This window comes from Jaculus jaculus, chromosome 11 (assembly GCF_020740685.1).
Source record: "Jaculus jaculus isolate mJacJac1 chromosome 11, mJacJac1.mat.Y.cur, whole genome shotgun sequence".
NCBI lineage: Eukaryota > Metazoa > Chordata > Mammalia > Rodentia > Dipodidae > Jaculus > Jaculus jaculus.
This window is the reverse complement of record NC_059112.1, coordinates 81,362,134-81,384,252: the sequence shown is the minus strand read 5'-3', so window position 1 is coordinate 81,384,252 and position 22,119 is coordinate 81,362,134. Positions and strand designations below refer to the sequence as shown.

Below are 22,119 nucleotides of genomic sequence, written 5' to 3'. Positions count from 1 at the left end.
ATAATAATAATAATGTGGACAGTGACTGAGGAAAACATTCAACATCTACTTCTGGCCTCCACATATATGAGCACACACATGTATATGCACACACAGTCAAACACACACACAGAGAATGACATGTAGACTTATCATTTTCTTAGCAAATAGTTTGACTCAGAGTTGTGCAGCCTTTGGGCATGTCTACCATTTTTTAGGACTCAAGTCATTCCATCTAGGATAGAAACAATGTCTCTATATTCAGTTATCTAAGCATTCATTCAACCAAGAGCCTAAAATAATGAAGCTAGCAGGGAGGAAATAAAACGTACAGGAACTTGATAAAACAGGAGCCACAACCCACAGCTTTGTTGAAAAGATGAGAGCAATCTGAAGCCAAATTATCTAGGATTTATGGAGGATTATGCTGAAGATTAGTGGTTTTGATATCATTTGCTTAGTTGGTGACATGATTTGAATTCTTTTCATGTGACTGCCAACTACAAGCTTAACTGATCAGTGTAACACAGGTTAGTCAGAATTTGCAAAAGCAGAGACCTAGTTCCTCAAGGTCCCTGCAAGTGGTTTATGGAAGCCAGATTTGCAGTAAGCTACCTCCAATGCACACTGTGCCCTTATACTCAATGTAAGTTAATATTCTAAAAGTTCAAAATTCATGTTCGTGTTCTAGGGGCTTATTCCTTTCAGGGAAGGCCAAGATGGTTTGATTACCTCCAAGGAAGAGCACAGCACAGGATGATTACACAGTAATGGGAGGTGAAATGTTGAGTGAGAGAGTACAGAAGTTTAAGTCAATAAGAAAAGAAGGGCTGGAGAGATGGCTTAGCAGTTAAGGCATCTGCCTGAGAAGCCTAAGGACTCATGTACAACTCTCCATGTCCCTCGTAGTCCAGATGCACAGTGATGCAAGCACACACAAGGGGGGGCACACATCTGGAGTTCGATTGCAGTGGCTGGAAGCCCTGGCGTGCCCATTCTCTCTTCCTCTCTTTCTTTCTCACACGCTCACATAAAAAGGGCAGTCTGTTGGGCTTGCTTCAAAAAATAAAAATATAAAAAAAGAAGAAGAAGAAGAAAGAAGAGGAAGAGGAGAGGCTAGGGAAATTACAAGCATGAGGACTTGAATCCTAGATCCCTAGCACCCACGTAAAAGCTAGGCTTCAATGGTAAGTGCCTCTATTCCCAGTTCTAACGGGAGCAGAGACTAAAGAATCCCTAAGGCTTACTGCCTAGATAGTTGTGATGGTTTGTGTGTTTTTTTTTTAAGTCCCCCAAAGCCTCAAGTGTTTGTGATTAAGACTCCTACTTAGTTCACAATGATGGAGCCTTTAAGAGGTGGAGCCTTGCTGGAGAAGCCCATGTCACTGGGGGTGGACCTTGAGGCTGATGAGTCTAGCCCTCAGGATGTTCTCCTATGCACTTGCTATTGTCTCTCTGCTGCAGATATATGGGGATGTGAGCTGTTTGCCATGCTTTTCTCTACATGATGATACCTAGCTTCAAAACTGTAAGCTTGACGTAAACCCTTTTCTCCCATAAGCTGCTTCTGGTGAGGTGATTTGTCCCAACCTCGAAAAGCTAACTGCTACAATAATACAGCCTAATCAAGTGAGTGCCAGATTCAGTAGGAGACCCTGTCTCGAAAAAAACTAAGGTGGGGCTGGAGAAATGGATTAGTGGTTAAGCACTTGCCTGTGAAGCCTAAGGACCCTGTTTCAAGGCTCGATTCCCCAAGACCCACGTAAGCCAGATGCACAAGGGGGCACATGCATCTGGAGTTTGTTTGCAGTGTCTGGAGGCCCTGGCCCACCATTCTCTATCTATATGCCTCTCTCTATCTATCTATCTATCTGTTGCACTCAAATAAGTAAAAATAAAAATGAATTTAAAAAATAAGGAGGAGGACTGGAGAGATGGCTTAGCAGTTAAGGCCTGTGAAGCCTAAGGACCCAGGTTCCATTCCCTAAGACCCACATAAGCCAGATTCACAAGGTGGCACATGCGTCTGGAGTTCATTTACAGTGGCTAGAGGACCTTGCACAACCTCTCTCTTTCTCTCACTCAAATAAATAAATAAAATCTTTTAAAAAAGGTGTAAAACCATTGAGGAAAACACTCAATGTCAACCTCTGGCCTCCATGTGCACATAACATCCACACACATGTACTTACACATATATAAACATACATACACACAATACAAACACACAGAAAAGGAAGGTAGAGCAACTACAGTCTTTTCAAGGTAATTTTCCTCCAGAGGGAAAGTTAAGGTAGAAGTTCAAGCTTGAGAATATTTGTTGGTGAGAGTGAAGACGTATGTTATTTTCCCAATTAGAGTTTTAACCAGCACATTGGGCTTAAGAGCAAGAAGTACACAGACATAAGTAGCCAGCACTTCTCAATTGTGAGTCATTCAATTTGTCCCCAATTTCAAGAAATCATTTTCAGGCTGGAGATATTTCTCAGTAGTTAAGACACTTGCTTGCAAAGCCTAATGGCCTGTGTTCCATTTTCTAGTGCCCAGGTGCACAAAGTGGTACATGCATGTGGAGTTCATTTGCAGTGGCAAGAGGTCCTGGTATACCCAATCTCATTCATTTTTCCCTCCCTCCCTTTCACCCTCTCCATCTGAAAATAAATAAATAAAAATGCTTTTAAAAAAATAAATCACTTACAAGTCACCATCATGAAGCCATTAACCTATGAATTCTACTTGTGTCAAGCCTGAAGGCCCAATTTGCATACAGAAAGCCACATTTGGACTTTCAAGGTGATTTTCTACTCTTCAGAAAAACCACATCGAGCCTTCCCTAGCATAAGGTAAAAAACAAATAAAAGTCAAGCAGAAATCACAGTCCCTGGGAAATTTTGAAAAATAATTTCCAGCCTCAACTCACAGCTCAGTGTATATGCAGGACCAATTTCTAGTCAGAAAGCAGGATAATATCCATGACAAATGGAGGGCTGGAGGTGTAACTCATGGCATGTTCACATCATATCACTCATGGTGATCTGTTTCAACTATACTGTAAATGTTAAAGAAAAAGTCTCAGGCTACTTAAAAAAAAAAAACAACATAAACTATAGAGGAATCATTGCCAGGATTTGCTATGGGGTCAGCTGCTTGTAAGTGTTTTGGAGGAGCGTTTCATTAAAAGTTCAATGGCTATAAGATAAATAAAACTCGCCTCTCTCAGACCTTGAATGCTAAGCTAAGGGGACTAGGCTAGAAGCCACAGGCAACAGCACCCCAGGGGCTCTGTGGCTAGAAAGGTGACAGAAGGCTCTGACAATGGTGAACAAAAGGGCCAGAGGGAGTACCTGGAATAGTTAAACCAGGAAATTAAAATGGAAATTGTGGAAGAAAAACATTTCCCTGCTTGTAAAATTAGAAGCCACAGTTGCAACGCTACTGTGAACCACACCCCTCATATCACATATGAGAAGATCCCAGGAAGGACAGAAAGAATAAAGAGAGCCTCCTCCAGGGTCCTCCTGTCGCTCAGCTCTGGAGCCACTCTGCCTGTTGTGAAGGGGTTAAAGGAAATGCACAGAAGGTCAAAGGGGAAGTAAAAGCACTTGAGCTTTGCAGACCTAGAACTTCAGTGTCAAGAAATCCCAAGAGGTGGAGCAGGGACAGCCTCACCTCACACAAGTCCCTTTGCCCCTCTGGACCTGAGCTGCCTCATCCGTCTTACGGGTAGCCTCCGGTCACTGCTGTGGGTCTCTCCAGCACGAAAACGGCATGTTATTAATCTAAAGATCATTTAATGGATCATATTACACTGAGTTCAATTCCAGGATGGGCCACTGAACAAAATTCTAAAGCGTCCAAGGGCCGGCTTTCCTCATTTCATTTCTTAACCCTTCAGTTCTTGTGTTTTTCCATTGCTCTTGTAGTGCAGCATTTTTCCCCTCTTCCATGTTTTTCTTTATTTGCTGGCAACAGCATGAAAAAGAGCCACTTCCATAGGACAAGGAGTTGAGGTCATCTGTTTGTCCACGGGACAAGGAGAGCATGATCCAGCCAGCCAGCTCTTTCCCACGCTGCTCTAAGATAACCCTCAGCCCTGTACCAGAAAGGATAGGAGACTGACCTCCTCTTCATACTGACTTTTTAAAAATTTCTCCTTCCTCTCATGAAATGCGGGCTTCTAGATGACCTAGACAATGCTTACTGCCTACAGGTCAAGCAAGGTGATTATTGTCACTCCCTCTGCCTAGGAAAAGTGTTAAAGAGGAAAATGACTTACGAATACCTTTCTAGCTTTGTTTGACAGTAGCCATCATGCGCACATGCACACACACAGCTCCAGCCTTCTTTCTGCAACAAACATGCCTAACCTTGACCTACTGGAATCCACAAGGTCAGTGGAACCATGGCAGCCTCCCTCCTGATGAAAGGGCCAGACCCTTTTGGTTTCCTTTCTTTCTTTCTTTCTTTCTTTCTTTCTTTCTTTCTTTCTTTCTTTCTTTCTTTCTTTCTTTCTTTAAGATTTAAGTTTTTTGTTTCATTGTGCTTTTTTTAATATCTTATTTTTTATTTATTTTACAGAAAAGAGACAGAGAGGGAGGGAGAGAGGGAGGGAGACAGAAAAAATTGACACACCACAGCCTCTAACCACTGCAAATGAACTCCAGATGCATATGCTACCTTGTGTATCTGGCTTGTGTGGGTCCTGGGGAATTAAACCTGAGTCCTCTGGCTTTTCAGGTAAGCACCTTAACCACTAAGTCATTTCTCCATTTCTGTTTCCTTGGTCCCACAATTGCACTGAATAACTGAAGTAGTTACCTCTCTTGTTACCAGGATAAAACACTTGACCAAAAAAAATCTAGCTGGGCGTGGGGACACACGCCTTTAATCCCAGTGCTCGGGTGGCAGAGGTAGGAGGATTGCCATGAGTTCGAGGCCACCCTAAGACTACATAGTGAATTCCTGGTCAGCATGAGCTAAAGTGAGACTCTACCTTGAAAAACAAACAAACAAAAAAATCAGTTTAAGGGAGGAAGGGTTTATTGAAAGTACATCATCGCAAGAAAAACAGAGCAGAAGGAGCTTGAGACAGCTCCTTCAGGCTCAGTGAGAAAGAGAGAGCAATGGATGCTAGTGATCAGCTAGCTTTCTCCTTTTTATACAGTCTAGGACACCCATCTCATCAAATGGCGCCACCTATCATTAAGGTGGGTCCTCCTATCCCAATTAGCCCTATCTAGAAAATCTTCACAGATATGCCCAGAAACTTCTTTCCAAATCCTATCAGGTTAATAACTAGACATTGACCATCACAGAAACCATCTTGTCCTTACCTTGCTCATCTCTATTGAAGTTCAGGCAAGGTCTCTCCTACTTTCCTACCCTGCTCCATCCCCACTCAGAGCCTATTTACCAACCATTGCTTGGATAACTCCCCTCTTTTTAGTGCCAATCTACCTCTTAACTCCTGCATGAAGGCCAGCAATGGCTAGCTGTTCTCAACATGCCAGGTTTCCAACAACAGGGAATGCTGCTTTAAACTGATGGAAGTGACTCAGAAATAATTCTACTCTCCAGAGAGAACCTGTCATTCATATGACTATGATTGCCCTCTGGTTAGAGCTAGCCTAGGAAACACCCAGTTCTGTTTATTCCTCTGCCATCCTACAATACTCTCTGGTGATGTGGGAGGACCTGTGCCAAATACTTGCCACTGGTATGTTTATGGGGTAGTGACTCAAAAGTGAAATTGGGAGAAAATAAGAATATTATACATTCACACATTCATTAAAACCTATTCAAAACCATGTAATATTATAAATAATGAGTAGGGCTGGAATTACGGACTAGAAGGAATTCTTTTTTTTTTTTAAGAGAGAGAATTGGTGTTCCAGGGCCTCAGCCACTACAATTGAATGCCAGATGTTTGCACCACCTAGTGGATATGTGTGACCTTGTACTTGCCTCACCTTTGTGTGTACAGCTAACATGAAATCTGGAGAATAGATATGGGTCCTTAGGCTTTGCAGGCAAGCACCTTAACTGTTAAGCCATCTCTCCAAACGAGGAGTCATTCTTTATTATTTATTTATTTGTTTATTTACTTATTTACTTATGAGAGAGAGAAAGAGGGAGAAAGAGAAAGAGAGAATATGTGCACCATGGCCTCCAGCCACTTTAAACAAACTCCAGATGCATGTGCCACTTCATGCATCTGTCTTACATGAATCTTGGGGAATCAGACATGGGTCCTTTGGTTTCACAGGCAAGCACCTTAACTGCCAAGCCATCTCTCCAGCACAGGATTTTTGATTTAATAAAGGGAACCACATCATGCTTACAACCCATGAATGGGTGATAGATATCAGATCTAATATACCAGGAACAATCCCCAATTATAGGATTGAGCTTAAAGCCAGAGGAAGTACGGACTACTTAATGTGAAAATATGATATTCTATTTGCTTTACACACAATCTCAAGACCAGTATTTGTTGAACTCATGTGAGCACATATTTTGTGCAGCAAAAGGCCAGTGGTATGAATCTATTCAGAAGGGCATGCTGGCAAAAGAGGAAAGGGAGTAGAAACAAGATGTGAGAGTATTTTTAGTTGAATTAAATAAGCAAACAAGAAGTTCCCTCTAAGCCAGCTAGAGTATCAACATGGCATGAAATCAGTAAATTGAAGAGACATCTGCCATCCCATGTTCTCTGCAGCATTGTTAGCAACAGACAAGAGTGGAGTGATAGAGAAAATGTGGTACACTCTTCGGCCATAAGAAGAATGAAACTCTGTCATTTACAGCAACATGATTAAGCTAGAGGTTATCATATTAAGTGAAATAAGCCAGACACAGAAAGACAAGTAGCATATCTCACTAACATGTAGAATGTTAAAATGTTGAACTCAGGAAATGAATCTCATCCTTTAAGAGCACAAGGATGGAGCACAGAGGCTGGGGAGAGACAGGGTTAGGGGAAGAGGTCAACCAACAGATACAAAGTTAAAATTACAAAAGAGTAAGTACTTATGGTGTAGCCCAGTGTTCAGGAATGGTCACAGGTGGTCAAGCTGGTAGTTAGACTAGCTGAATTAGAGCACTCTGGGTTCAGGTGAGAGACCCTACCTCAGAAAAATAAAGAGAATGATGGGGGAAGACACCTAACATCAACCTCTAGTCTCTACATATACGCACCCACATGCACACACACCACACCACCACACATACATAAACATGCAAAAAAAGAAAGAATTTGGGCTGGAGGGATGGCTTGGAGATTAAGGCACTTGCCTGCAAAGCCAAAGGAGCCAGGTTCAATTCCCCAGAACCCCAGATGCACAAGGTGGCACATGTATCTGGAGTTCATTTTCAGTGGCTGGAGGCCCTAATGTGCCCATTTCTCCCTCTCTCTCTCTCTCTCTCTCACACACACACACACATAAATAAATAAATAAATAAATAAATAAATAAATAAATAAATAAATAAAACATTTTTTGAAAGATGCAGATAGAGAGAAGAGAGATAGAGAGAATGAGTATGCCAGGGCCTCCAGCCACTGCAAACTAACTCCAGACATGTGCACCACGTTGTACATTTGGCTTACATGGGTCTTGGGAAAAATATTTTTTTAAAAAAGAAATAATTTGTAAAGTGCTATTGCACTGTATGATGGCTATAGATGATAATATTCTGCATATTTCAAAAAGCTAGAAGAGGGGCTGGGGGGATGTCTCAGTGGCTAAAGGTGCTTGCTTGCAAACCTGTTGGCCTGGTTCAAGTCTCCAGTACCCATTTACCCACAGAAGGCCAGATGCACAAAGCAGTGCACTCATCTTTTTGTTTCATTGTTCGCAGTGGCAAGAGACCCTGGTGTTTTCTCTCCCCACCCCCTCTATCTCTTAATATGTTTTTTTTTAATCTGGAAGAAAATTATCCTGCAAGGAGGAAGCTTCTAGCTTTGTTTCTCTAAGTCCTACAACTTAAACATGTGGTGTCTTCAGTAATAGGGACTCACAATCTGCTCTTGGTGGGCAACCAAAAGCAATGGCAATATACTGTGTTAGGGGTCTCTGTAACCTTCCTGAGTATCAGGTCACTGATACCCTGGCACTGGAATTTCCTTAATTAGTAAATAGTAGTTCTGGGAGAAGCTTTACCCACCCACATAGGGAACCTTCATTCCAACACTTTTTTTTTCTTGTTTTTTCAAAATAGGGTCTCACTCTGGCCCAGGCTGATCTGGAATTAACTATGTAGTCTCAGGGTGGCCTCGAACTCATGGCAATCCTCCTACCTCTGTCTCCTGAGTGCTGGGATTAAAGGCATGTGCCACCACACCTGGCTCCAACACTTTTTTTTTAAGGCATGAAAGATGGGGGTTAATGGGGAAGAAGAGTGTACAGGCAAGGAAGGGATAAAGAGGCTAAATGAGGGTATAAGATCAAAATACATATATATGTATGAAAATGTCAAAAAATGGAAAAAATGAATTTAAAATGTTAACGATATATCCATTTTTAACATGATGCTACTGGGCATTTAGTAGACAACAGTATAGCATAAGCATAAATTTTATATGCTCTGGGAGATTAAAAAAAAGTTCATGTGGGAATAAAAGCTAAAAGAAAATATTTCAAATGTTTTCACCACAAAAAATAATAACTGTTTGAAGAGCTAGATATGATTAACTTGATTTAAACATTAGACAATATATATTGAAATATGATGTGACCCCATAAATGTGGACAATTTTAGGTTTTTATGTTTCAGTTAAAATAAAGAAGAAGACTGTCTTTTGGCACAAGTGTGGAGTGGTGTGCATGTGTGATTGTGTGTGTAAATGTACCATACCCTACATGCACGCATGCAAAAGCCGGAGACAAATATCACTCCTTTCTGCATTGCTTCCTTGAGACAGTCTCTTCCTGAGCCTGGAGCTGCTGTCTGGCTGACTGGCAAGTCCCAGGCCCCAGCTAACCCAGGACTAGGGTGACAGGCACACGTGGTCAGGCTCAGCTTTTTATGTGGGTGCTAGGGATTGACTCAGTCTTAAGCCCCCTCAGAACCTCATGCTTATGAAGCAGGAGCTCTTACCCAGAGTCATCTTTCATGTCCAGAGAAAAACACCATCAGTAGAATTTATTAATGGGTCAACCCTTTAACAATATTTTTATTTTATTTTATTTTTTTGGTATGGCACTGAAAATCAAACCCAGGACCTACCTTGTGAATGCTAGGCAAGCTCTGCCACATGCTACACCTCCAACCTGTAAACTATTTCTTATTGTGAGGCCAAATAATGGCAGGATAATCAGGGTTTCTCAGGGAGAACCTGGAAATCTTGTTACTGTCTCTGTGCTTTAATATCCTCCTGTCCCTATAAACAACACATTGTCATTGACACCCCATTCATTTCCTGAGCTCAACATTTTAACATTCTACATGTTAGTGAGATCTTATGCTATTTTTAAAACTTTTTTTCTACATTTTTTTTGTTGTTGTTTTTTGTTTTTTTGTTTTTCAAGGTAGGGTCTCACTTTAGCTCAGGCTGACCTGGAATTCTCTATGTAGTCTCAGGGTGGCCTCAAACTCATGGCGATCCTCCTACCTCTGCCTCCAGAGTGCTGGGATTAAAGGCGTGCGCCACCACGCCCAGCTTTGCTTTGTTGCTTTCACATCTATAAGAATTTGAAAACACAGATTATTTGTAATTGCTTGTTAGTTATATGCATTGACGTAGTCTGTCTATGACTTTTGTCTTGCTATAATTCCCACCACCCCCTTTTTAAGTTCTGTTTTTACTATGGTGTCAATGAGGTTTAAGACTCCTGCTAGCAGAACTTAAACTAGGAAGAATTTTTTTCTTTTCCATGAAGTAAAATTTTTTCTGAACCCTCATTGAAGATGTAAAAACAGAGACATGTAACATTCTGTGTGTTTCTTTCCACCCCTGAGAGCTAATGAAAAGTTTTATTCAAAAGAGGAACTTGTGCCTTTAATCCCAGCACTCAGAAGGCAGAGGTAGGAGGATCGCTGAGAGTTTGAGGTCAGCCTGAGATTACATACTGAATAGTGAATCCCAGGTCAGCCTGGACTAGAGTGAGGCCCTACCAAAAAAGAAAAAGAAAAAGAAAGAAGGAAAGAAGGAAGGAAGGGAGGGAAGGAGGGGGGAAGGAAGGAAGGAAGGAAGGAAGGAAGGAAGGAAGGAAGGAAGGAAGGAAGGAAGGAAGGAAGGAAGGAAGGAAGGGAAAGGTTGGGAAGGAAAGAAGAAAAAGAAGAGAAAGAAAAGAAAGGAAAAGAGGAAACTTGTTATATGGTAATGCTTTAAGTCTCTCATTTCTGACAAAATTACTGATGGGAAAAAATGTACACACACACACAAAGCTATAGAGATTTTCTTTACACAGTATGCTGTGCCCTTTCAAAAACATTTGGTAAAAAGAACTTCTATGTTCTAAAGCCATAAGAAATCACTTAACTGAAGATGATTTCAGCCAAGCCAGAAAAGTGGTGAGGAGAGAGCCAGTCCTCTCCTCACAGAATGTATTTGATTCCATTTGGTTGCTAACACCTCATGGTGAGTCTACTTAATAAAGCCCACCTCAGTGTGGCTTCCCAAATTCAAGATTGTGAGAGGAAAAAAGAGACAGAGGGAGAGAGAAATCTGTGTGTTGTCTGTTGAATCTATTTGCTTGTTTTTAAACCATGTTTTAGAACTAGTAATTTTTTAATGTATGAATTTTAATTAGAATAGAGAGAGATTTTGATTAATGCAAACTAATAAATGCTCAGAAGTGAAAATAAACTTGCCAGAAAAAGAAAGGAACAAAAAGGGGGCTTTCTAAATCTCTTACAGGACTGGAGAGATGGCTTAGCAGTCAAGGCACTTACCTGCAAAGCCAAAGGACCTAGGTTCGATTCCCCAGGACCCACATAAGCCAGATGCACAAGGTGGCACATGCTTCTGGAATTCATTTGCAGTGGCTGAAGGCCCTAGCACGCCCAATCTCTTTCTCTCTCAAGTAAATAAATAAGAATTTAAAAACTAAATTTCTTACATAAAAACAATTTAACAGATGAAGTGGTAGGCACATTAAGGTGATAGATTATAGCTCTTTTCTACAATAAAACTTACTTTTATAATAACAAAAATGAAAATTTTTAAGTAGGCTGGAGAGTGGGTTAGTGGTTCAGGCATTTGCCTGCAAAGTCAAAGAACCTAGGTTCGATTCCCCAGGACCCATGTAAGCCAGATGCTCAAGGTGGCACATGCATCTGGAGTTCGTTTGCAGCACCTGGAAGCCCTGGCATGCCCCCCTTTTCTTCCCCCCCTCCCTCCCTCCCTCTTTCTCTCTCAAAAAAAAATATTTTTTTTTAAATGCAAGTCATCAAGCTGGGCATGGTGGCATACGCCTTTAATTCCAGCACTCGGGAGGCAGAGGTAGGATGATTGCTGTGAGTTTGAGGCCACCTTGACACTACATAGTGAATTCCAGGTCAGCCCAGGCTACAGCAAGACCCTCAGGCAAAAAAAAATATATATATATATATATATATATATATATATATATATATATATATATATATATATATATATACACACACACACACACACACACATATATATATATCTCAAGGAGAGAGTATTGTATTTTCAAAATCAATTAGTCCCTTAAATTAAGAGAAAGAATGAGAATATGATCAACTCACAGTATGTTCAGATTTTAAAGTTCTCAATTAAAAAGAAAATGAAATCAAGCCAGGTATGGTGGTGTACTTGCCTTTAACCCCAGCACTCAGAAAGAAGAAATAGGAGGATCACTGTGAGTTTGAGGCCAGCCTGGAGCTACAGAGTGAGTTCTAGGTCAGCCTGTGCTAGGGTGAGACCTACCCCAAAAAGAAAGAAAGAAAAGAAACCAGTTTTAACTTGCTTCAGTAGCTCCTCTACCCATATTGACTGGACATGGACAGGAACATGTTAACTAGTGACTGTATTTGAAGGGTACAAGTTTGGGAGGCCATGTCTGTCCACATGTAGTTCTGGAAGTGGGTTTCCATGCAATCAGATTTCTATGGAAATCTCCCAAGACAGTCACTGGGCCAGGCAGTTACCAGCATGGAAATAGCAGCTTGTGTCCTTCAACCAAACAGGGCCACACACAGGGAGAACTATTTATATGAGGGCTAAGCACCATTATAGCAGGAAGAAATTACTGCCCCTTCTCCTTAGGTGTAAGGAGAACCTTAAACAAGCCAATTTTATGCCATAACCTTATATTTATAGCCAGTAAAAAAAAAAAAAAAAAAAAAAATCCCAATCATTGAAATCCAGCTTTGTAATCCTCTATGCTGAGTGTCACTATAGGAAACGCATCATGCTCTGTCATTTAACCTTTCTCATGCAAAGTGGGTGTGTTTCCTATTTGTATTTCAGCCACACAGGGTCTTATTACTGAGCCACTCAGATCTACCATGGTGATCTGAAAATAAAACTGGCTATTTGCCCAGACACCTCAGCATATGAAACGCAGCAAGTAAGAAGCAGAATGGGGACCTGAGAATTGTAAGATTCTAAATCCCATATCTGTATTAATACTGGAAACTAACAGGAACATACTAGCTAGTTGGTTTTTGAAAGAGGGACATTTAAGAGGCAGTGCCTGTCAATTTGGGTTGTTATAGGAGGGACTCCATTCAGTGAGACACTTCTATAGACATCTCCTGATAGTCAAGAAGCCAGAATGGGAATGGGAGCAGCCAACCCCTTCGTCTGTGTTCTGTAATCTTCCAACCTCAGAATCCTCAGCTTCAGAGCCCTCTTGAGTTGCGCATGAGGCTTTCCTTTGACTTCACATGGGTAGTGAGATGTCAGACAAGTGCCTTCTTGCCCCCAGTGTGTATATGACCTGTTTTCCCCCTTGGAAGCCAAGACAAAGGTCTATAACTCAAGGCCCTTGGCTTTTAATAATAATAATAAATAATATTTGCTGATGCTTACTATAATGCCCTTCTTTTCTTTTTTTTTTTAATTTAATTTATTAGTTTTCTTTTCAGCAAAAAAAGGCAGTTTGGTACCATTGTTTAGGCTCATTCATGATCTAACCCCTCCCAATGGACCCTCCTTGTTGATGTCAATGGGTCATGCATTGTGGAGTTAGCCCACAGTTATTGGTACGATAAATGTCTCTGCATATCATGACCCAACATGTGACTCTGACATTCTTTCCACCCCCTCTTCCGCAAAATTTCCCTGAGCCATGTTGGGTTCATTTTTGGTCTGCTTCGGTGCTGAGGTGTTGGGGGCCTCTGAGGCTCTGGCTCTCTGATTTGGTAGGAGTTGATTTTTCTCTGTGTTGGTCTCCTTCCCCTTTGTGCTGGTATCCGGTTCATCAGGAAAACATCACCCTTGCTTGTTTCGCCAGTTGTCCTTAGTTTCAGTCTGGCCCCTTTTGAGGTTTGTTGGGGCAGCTCTCTCCTTAGGATCTGCATCTATCTGGAAAAGAGAAGCAGATTCTCCAACGGAGAGTAAGTTAGCACCCAGAAAACTGAGATAACACTTACTTTTTTGATAGAGAGTTTAATAGGTGTAGGCCCTCTTGTACCCCATGATTGATGGTAGCTTGTTATTGGAGAGTGAATGCCCTTATTTTCTAAGCAGATTCTTAAGATCATCTCATTTAATCCTTATGATGACATTTTCTGGGAAGATACTATAATTATCTTCATTTTACAAAAAGAAAAAACACAGAAAACTGAAATGGGGTTGTTCAAGCACCAAGGCTCCATAGCTGGTGGGTGACAGAGCTTAGAGGAAACTGCATGTTACATCTCTCCTCTGACCTACTGCTATGACTTCCCTCCATCCATGTCTGCCATTAAATAACATTTTCATTATGCAGGCAAAACTCTATCACAAAATCATGTTTTTGTATTTTATTTTTATTTATTTGATAGAGAAAGAGAGAGAGAGAGAGAATGGGTGTGCCAGGTCCTCCAGCCACTGCAGATGAACTCAAGATACATATGCCCCTTATGCATCTGGCTAGCATGGGTCCTGGGGAATCAAACATGTGTCCTTTGGCTTTGCAGGCAGCCTTAACTGCTAAGCCATCCCTCCAGCCCTCAGAGTGTAAAAGCCAAAGGAAGGGTAGGACTCCTTACAACATGCTCCTCCAGACACAAAATGGCCTGGATATTCGTGACCTCACAGTGCCTGACACTGCCTACACAAGACCATCATAATAGGAGGAACAGATGATGACATCAAAATAAAAGAGAGACTGATTGAGAGGGGGAGGGGATATGATAGAGTGGAGTTTCAAAGAGGAAAGTGAGGGGAGGGAGGGAATTACCATGGGATATTGCTTATAATCACGGAAGTTGTTAATTATAAAAAATTTAAAAATTATTTAAAAAAATAAAATTTTGTTAAAAAGTAGATTGATTCAGGGTTTGTTAAGGTCTTTAAAAAAACATTTCCATTATGCTTAGCCTGTGCTGAGCCCTTCTTATACTTTATTTCATGCACTTGTCTATAAAATAAATACTATTGTGCCCAACGTAAGTACACAAAAGCTTGGGGAGGTGGAGTAACCTCCCCTGATATTGGTGATGAAGGCAAGAATTTAACAAAGGAAGATCTTATTTCAAAGGACACAAATTTGGCCTAGAAAGATGGCTTAGCAGTTAAGGCACTTGCCTGCAAGGCCTACGGACCCAGGTTTGATTCCCCAGTGCCCAGGTAGGCCAGATGGACAAGGTGGCGCATTTGTCTGGAGTCCATGTCCAGTGCCTGGAGGCCCTAGCACGTCCACTCTCTCTATCCGCCTCTCTCTCTCTCTCTCTCTCTCTCAAATAAATTAATTAATTAAATATGAAAAATAATAATTTTTAAAAACAGGACTCAGACTACTATTATCATTGCAAATATATGTCAATCCAGCCTTGGTTTTTCTAAAACCACTTCATTGGTTTGTTAATAAAAACATTTTCCACCCCATCCCAGATGCTCAGAATAATCCTGGGCACACAAGAGAAAGGCACTAAGGCAAAATTAATATGGAAGGGAGCCCAGAGCATGGTCTGTCCTCTCCTCTAATACAAGCAGTGACAGTCAAGGCAATGCCCAACAACAGGGGTGTACTTTACTTATAAGGAGCTCAGCCTCCCTCAGCCACAGACTCCTCCTCGCTGCTCCCTGCTGTCCCTCCGCAGCCTGCACCTCAGGCTCAGATGGGTGGCAGAACTACACATGACTGTGTTTCCTGGGGAAATGAGATCTTCACTGAGAAGGATGACCTTATCAGGGAGGCGATGGTGGTTTGATTCCGGTGTCCCCCATAAACTTGGGTGTTCTGAATGCTAGGTTCCCAGCTAATGGAGATTTGGGAATTGATGCCTCCTGGAGGCAGTGTATTGTTGGGGGCAGGTTTATGGGTGTTATAGCCAGTTCCCCCATACCATTGTTGGGCACACTCTCCTGTTGCTATGGGCCACCTTGTGTTGGCCAGGGGGTGATGTTCAACCTCTGTTCATGCCATTGTTTTCCCCTGCCATCGTGGAATTTCCCCTTGATCCTGTAAGCCAAAATAAACCTCTTTTTCCCACAAGCTGCTCTTGGTTGGGTGATTTCTACCAGCAACGTCAACCTGACTGCAACAGTAAAGTGGTACCAAGGAGTGAGGTCGCTGCTAGAAACCTGACTGTGTGGCTTTGGCCTTTTGGAGCTGATTTTCAGGAGGAATGTGGAGGGATTTGAAACCTTGTCCTAAGAGTTGCCTTGCAGTGCTGTAAGTACAGCTTGATGGACTATTCTGGTCAGAGTTGAAGGACCTGAATGCAGTAAGAACTATGGACTGTGAGGTTTGGCTTATGAGGGTAAGAAAGAGCTTTGCTTGGACTGGACTAGCAGATTGTGTGAGAAGCTTTGATAAGTTGTGCAGGGTTACTTTGTGTAGAAATGAACTGGTGTGAGCAGAGGGATATGGCACAGAAAAATTCTTTGGGTGAATTGCTGCCCATTCAGCTGCAATTGAGAGATTACAGCCTTTGAGATTGGGCTAACTGACCTGCTCTGGGGCAACAAAAGAATGTAGACTCTTTTGAAGGGGCCTGAGTGCTCAAGGAGTGTCCTGTTCTTCAAAATCTACTTTATTCCACCCTGGATTAACAAATTGGCACCCTACCTAGTATTGTGGAGTATAAGAAATGCAGGAAAGAGAGGGTCATTGAGTTTGCAGCATGGTCATGTGTTTTGGAAATGGCCATGGGCAGTGTGAGGCAGGTTTGCTGGATGCCTGCATGGCAACCCGATGGAGCCATGAGGATGAACCATGGATTGCAGTGGAGACCCAGTGGAGATGCCAGGACCAGAGGATGGCTGCTGAGAATAGCTGCTGGCCCCAGATGTTTTCCAGGACTGTGAGTACCCTAACTGGAGAGACAGAATTGGAAATCCAGAGACTTGTTGCTGGGTAGAATTTTTGGACTCAAAGACTTGTCACTGGCTAGAGCTGTTGGACTTGAAGCTACAGAGTTTGATGTTTTTCCTGGTTGCTTTAAATCTTATATTGGTTGAAAATTTCTTTGCTATGTCCAATGCCATCTTTTGTAGTGTGAATGTTCATTCTGTGCCATTTGGGTTTTTTTTTGGGGGGGGGGTTGGTATTATGGCTCAGTTAAAAGATCTTGGAGTAGGGGTATATTTGAACATCATTGGGATTGATAAAAAACTATGGGAACTTTTAAAGTTGGAGTGAATGCATTGTATATTACATCATATATGGATATCAATTTATGGGATACAGGATCAGAATGTGGTGGTTTGATTCATGTGTCCCCCATAAATTTGAGTGTTCTGAATGCTAGGTTCCCAGCTGATGGAGATTTGGGAATTGATGCCTCTTGGAGGCAGTGTATTGTTGGGAGTGGGCTTATGTTGGGAGTGTTCTAGCCAGTTTCCCCATACCATTGTTGGGCACACTCTCCTGTTGCTATTGTCCACCTTGTGTTGGCCAGGGGGTGATGTCCACCCTCTGCTCATGCCATCATTTTCCCCTGCCATTGTAGAGCTTCCCCTTGAGCCTGTAAACCAAAATAAACCTCCTTTTCCCACAAGCTGTTCTTGCTTGAGTGATTTCTACCAGCAATATGAACCTGACTGCAACAGAGACCAAGAATACATCCATTCTGTTAGGAAATCCCTACTGGCCAATACCCAGTGAGGAAATCAACAAATTCATCGTCATCTTTCCTTCTTCTTCCTTCTCTTCCTCCTCCTCCTTCTCTTCCTCTTGCTCTAAAGGCATGGAGTTACTGCAGAGATACACATCTGGGAGAATGATGCTGCATAACCCACTTGGAAGCTACTGGGAAGGAGAAAGGATAAAACCTTCAGGAACTCTTTTTTTTTTTAATATTTTTTTTTCATTTTTTATTTATTTATTTGAGAGTGACAGACACAGAGAGAAAGACAGAGGGAGAGAGAGAGTGGGCGCGCCAGGGCTTCCAGCCCCTGCAAACGAACTCCAGACGCGTGCGCCCCCTTGTGCATCTGGCTAACGTGGGACCTGGGGAACCGAGCCTCGAACCAGGGTCCTTAGGCTTCACAGGCAAGCGCTTAACCGCTAAGCCATCTCTCCAGCCCAACCTTCAGGAACTCTAATCCACCGCTCTGACTGAGTATGGTTCAGAGAGATGCAAGGGAGACAATTCCAAAGGAACCACAAAACCATGTGTGTGTGTATGTCTGTGTGTGTGTGTGTGTTTTCATTGCATATGTGGATGCACATGTGTGCATGTGTGTATGTGTACATGTGTGTGGACAGAGGTCACCTTTGGGTTGTGTCGTCAGTCACTGTGCACTTTATTTTATGAGACAGGGTCTCTTTCTGAGTCTAGGGCTCACCAATTCAGCTAGACTGTCTAGCCAGGAAACTCTAGGGATTCACTATCTTTACCTCCTCAGCACTGGGATTACAGGTAGGTGCCACCCACCTGGCACCTTATGTTGGTAGCTGGGACCTAAACTCAGCTCCTCACACCTGTGCAATGAGTGCTTTTATCCACGGAAGCCATCTCCTCAGCCCTAAAATTGGGTTTTTGTGAGATACTCATTTAGTCATTCATTATTGCTTTTATTACAACAATTGTGATGGGTGGTGTTGGCCTGGTACGCTGTATGTCAGTGGAATAATGTAGACCTTGAAATAATTTACCTGAGAAATCAATGTAGCCGTGTTTGCCTGTCTATCGCAAGGAAAATCAGTCCCTGGAAACTCTAGGTTTTCCTGGGAATGCCTACTTGTTCCTATAGCCATAGGGCCACGTGTGTATGTACACCTGCAAAAACCAGGCTCAGCATTCACTGGGCAGATGTTGAAGAAGAGGACTCAGGCCCTCTTCAAAGAACATCCCTAACAGAGTCTGATGTAATGGTGCACACATGTAATCCCAGCACTTGGGAAACTGAGGCAGGAGGAGTGCAAGTGAGGCCAACCAATAATAATAGTAATAATAACACTGATATATACAACTTACTTGTGGTCACCCAAGGCGTGCAATGCCTAAATGACTTAATGAAATGAGCATTACTAGAGCGGCGCAGCGACGGCGGCGGCGGTGGCGTTGAGAAGCCTCTGCGGCAGCTGGTGGCGCAGGTGGCTGTCGTGGACGCGGGCAGAGGCGGCCAGCCCGCCACCGCGGCCCCAGCACCCATGCCTCGGCAGCAGCCGCGTCTCAACGCCCGGAGGCATCCGTCCCCGGCCCCCGGTTCCTGGGCTTCCATCCGCCCTCGCACCTCTAGGTCCCCACCCGAGCTCACCACCTTCTGGCTTCAGGACCCCAGGCTTCGCCCCACGAAAGATGACTTGCGATTTCAAACCTGGAGACCTCATCTTTGCCAAGATGAAAGGTTACCCTCATTGGCCGGCTCAGGTAGATGAAGTTCCCGATGGAGCTGTAAAGCCACCTACAAACAAACTACCCATATTCTTTTTTGGAACTCATGAGACTGCTTTTTAGGACAAAAGGATATATTTCCACACTCAGAGAATAAGGAGAAGTATGGCAAACCAAATAAATGAAAAGAATTTAATGAAGGTTTATGGGAGATAGATAACAATCCAAAAGTGAAATTTTCAAGTCAGTAGACATCAGCTAAACAATCAAATGCATCATCTGATGTTGAAATGGAAGAAAAAGAAACTAATGTCTCAAAGGAATATACAGATCATGAAGAAAAAGCCAGCAATGAAGATGTGACAAAAGCTATTGACATAACCACTCCAAAAGCTGCCCAACGAGGAAGAAAGAGAAAGGCAAGAAAGCAAGTAGAATCTGAGGAGGCAGGAGTGGTAACAGCAGCAACAGCATCTGTTAATCTGAAAGTGAGTCTTAAAAGAGGATGACCTGCAGCTACGGAGATCAAGATTCCAAAACCAAGAGGCAGACCTAAAATAGTAAAACAGCCCTGTCCTTCAGAGAGTGACATGGTTGCTGATGAAGATAAAAGTAAGAAAAAGGGGAAAGAGGAAAAACAACCTAAAAAGCAACTTAAAAAGGAAGAGGAAGGCCAAAAGGAAGAGGATATGCCAAGAAAAGAACCAGATAAAAAAGAGGGGAAGAGGGCTGGAGAGATGGCTTAGGGGTTAAGAGCTTGCCTGTGAAACCTAAGGACCCCGGTTCGAGGCTCGATTCCCCAGGACCCACCTTAGCCAGATGCACAAGGGGGCGCACGCGTCTGGAGTTTGTTTGCAGAGGCTGGAGGCCCTGGCGCGCCCATTCTGTCTCCCTCCATCTGCCTCTTTCTCTGTCTGTCACTTTCAAATAAAGAAGTAAAAATAAACAAAAAAAAAAAAAGAGGGGAAGAAAGAAGTTGAATCAAAAAGGAAAAACTTACCTAAAACTGGGGTTGCATCAACCTGTGATTCTGAAGAGGAAGGAGATGATCAAGAAGGTGAAAAGAGGAAGGGTGGAAGAAACTTTCAGACTGCTCACAGGAGCAATATGCTGACAGGGCAGCATGAGAAAGAAGCAGCAGACCGAAAACGCAAGCAGGAGGAGCAAATGGAGACAGAACACCAAACAACATGTAATCTACAGTGATAAAAAACATATCTCATTGTGGTCTCAAAGCATTAATCCAGTTACTGAAAAGAGAATACAAGTGGAGCAAACAAGAGATGAAGATATTGAGACAGACTCACTGGACTGAATTTCCCCTTACCCCCTTGATGGAAGAATGTTCCAGATTCTAAATTGAGGACTTCACTATTAATGGCATTATTACTGTGTTATGATTGTTAATAATATTTCCTGTAAGAAATACACTACATATTAAGTTCGGCCATCATTCCTGTTACTTTTTTCTCTCAATTTTTATTAATATTTTCCATGATAATAAAAAATAACCCATGGTAATACCCTCTATCCCCCCCCCACGTTCCCCTTTGAAATTCCATTCTCCATCATATCCCCTCCCCATCTCAATCATTCTACTTACATATATACAATACAAACTTATTAAGCACCCTCCTCCCTTCCTTTCTCTTCCCTTTATATCTCCTTTTTAACTTACTGGCCTCTGCTACTGAGTTTTTTCCTTCTCACACAGAAGCCCAATCATCTGCAGCTAGGATCCACATATGAGGGAGAACATATGGTGCTTGGCTTTCTGGTCCTGGATTACCTCACTTAGTGTAATCCTTTCCAGATCCATCCAATTTTCTGCAAATTTCATAACTTCATTTTTCTTTACCACTGAGTAGAACTCCATTGTATAAATGTGTCACATCTTCATTATCCACTCATCAGTTGAGGGACATCTAGGCTGGTTCCATTTCCCAGCTATTATAAATTGAGCAGCAATAAACATGGTTGAGCACATACTTCTAAGGAAATGAGATGAGTCCTTAGGATATATGCCTAGGAGTGCTATAGCTGGGTCACATGGTAGATCAATCTTTAGCTGTTCTAGGAACCTCCACACTGATTTCCACAATGGCTGGACCAGATTGCATTCCCACCAGCAGTGTAGAAGGGTTCCTCTTTTTCCACATCCCTGCCAACATTTATGATCATTTGTTTCCATGATGGTAGCCAATCTGACAGGAGTGAGATGGAATCTCAATGTAGTTTTAATCTGCATTTCCCTGATGACCAGTGACATGGAACTTTTTCTTAGATATTTGTATGCCATTCGTATTTCTTCCTTTGAGAACTCTCTATTTAGCTCCATAGCCCATATTTTGATTGGCTTGTTTGATTCCTTATTAGTTAACTTTTGAAGTTCTTTGTATATCCTAGATATTAATCCTCTATCAGGTATATAGCTGGCAAAGATTTTTTCCCATTCTGTAGGTTGCTTCTTTCCTTTATTCACAGTGTCCTTTGCAGTGCAAAATCTTTGTAATTTCATGAGGTCCCAGTGATTAATCTGTGGTTTTATGGCCTGAGCAATTGGGGTTGTATTCCAGAAAGTCTTTGCAAAGAACAATATGTTGAAGGGTTTCCCCTACTTTTTCCTCAAGCAGTTTTAGAGTTTCTGGTCTGATGTTAAGGTCTTTAATCCATTTGGACTTAATTCTTGTGCATGGAGAGATAGAAGGATCTATTTTCATCCTTCTACAGATATATCTCCAGTTTTCCCAGAACCATTTGCTGAAGAGGCTGTCTTTTCTCCAATGAGTATTTTTGGCATTTTTATCGAATATCAGGTGGCTACAGCTACCTGGACTTACATCTGGGTCCTCTATTCTGTTCCATTGATCTACATGTCTGCTTCTGTGCCAGTACCACACTGTTTTTGATACTATGGCTCTATAGTATAGGTTAAAATCAGGTATGGTGATATCACCAGCCTTATTTTTGTTGCTCAGTATTATTTTAGATATTTGAGGATTTTTGTGATTCCAAATGAATTTTTGGATTATTTTTTCTATTTCCATGAAGAATGCCTTTGGAATTTTGGTGGGGATTGCATTAAGTATGTAGATTGCTTTTGGTAAGATTGCCATTTTTCACAATATTGATTCTTCCAATCCAGGAACATGGAATGTTTTTCCATTTCCTAGTGTCTTCTGCAATTTCTCGCTTGAGTGTTTTAAAGTTCTCATTGTAGAGACTCTTTATTTCCTTGC

The 22,119-nt window shown here is 42.1% G+C and overlaps 1 protein-coding gene and 1 pseudogene across 2 annotated transcripts in view; both read left to right on the top strand.

Moving 5' to 3' along the window:
• The window catches only part of Slc7a14 (solute carrier family 7 member 14), a 162,697-nt gene that overhangs the window by 18,473 nt on the left and 122,105 nt on the right, over window positions 1-22,119 (top strand). The window lies entirely within an intron of this gene.
• On the top strand, window positions 18,735-20,280 carry LOC101615897 (annotated as a pseudogene).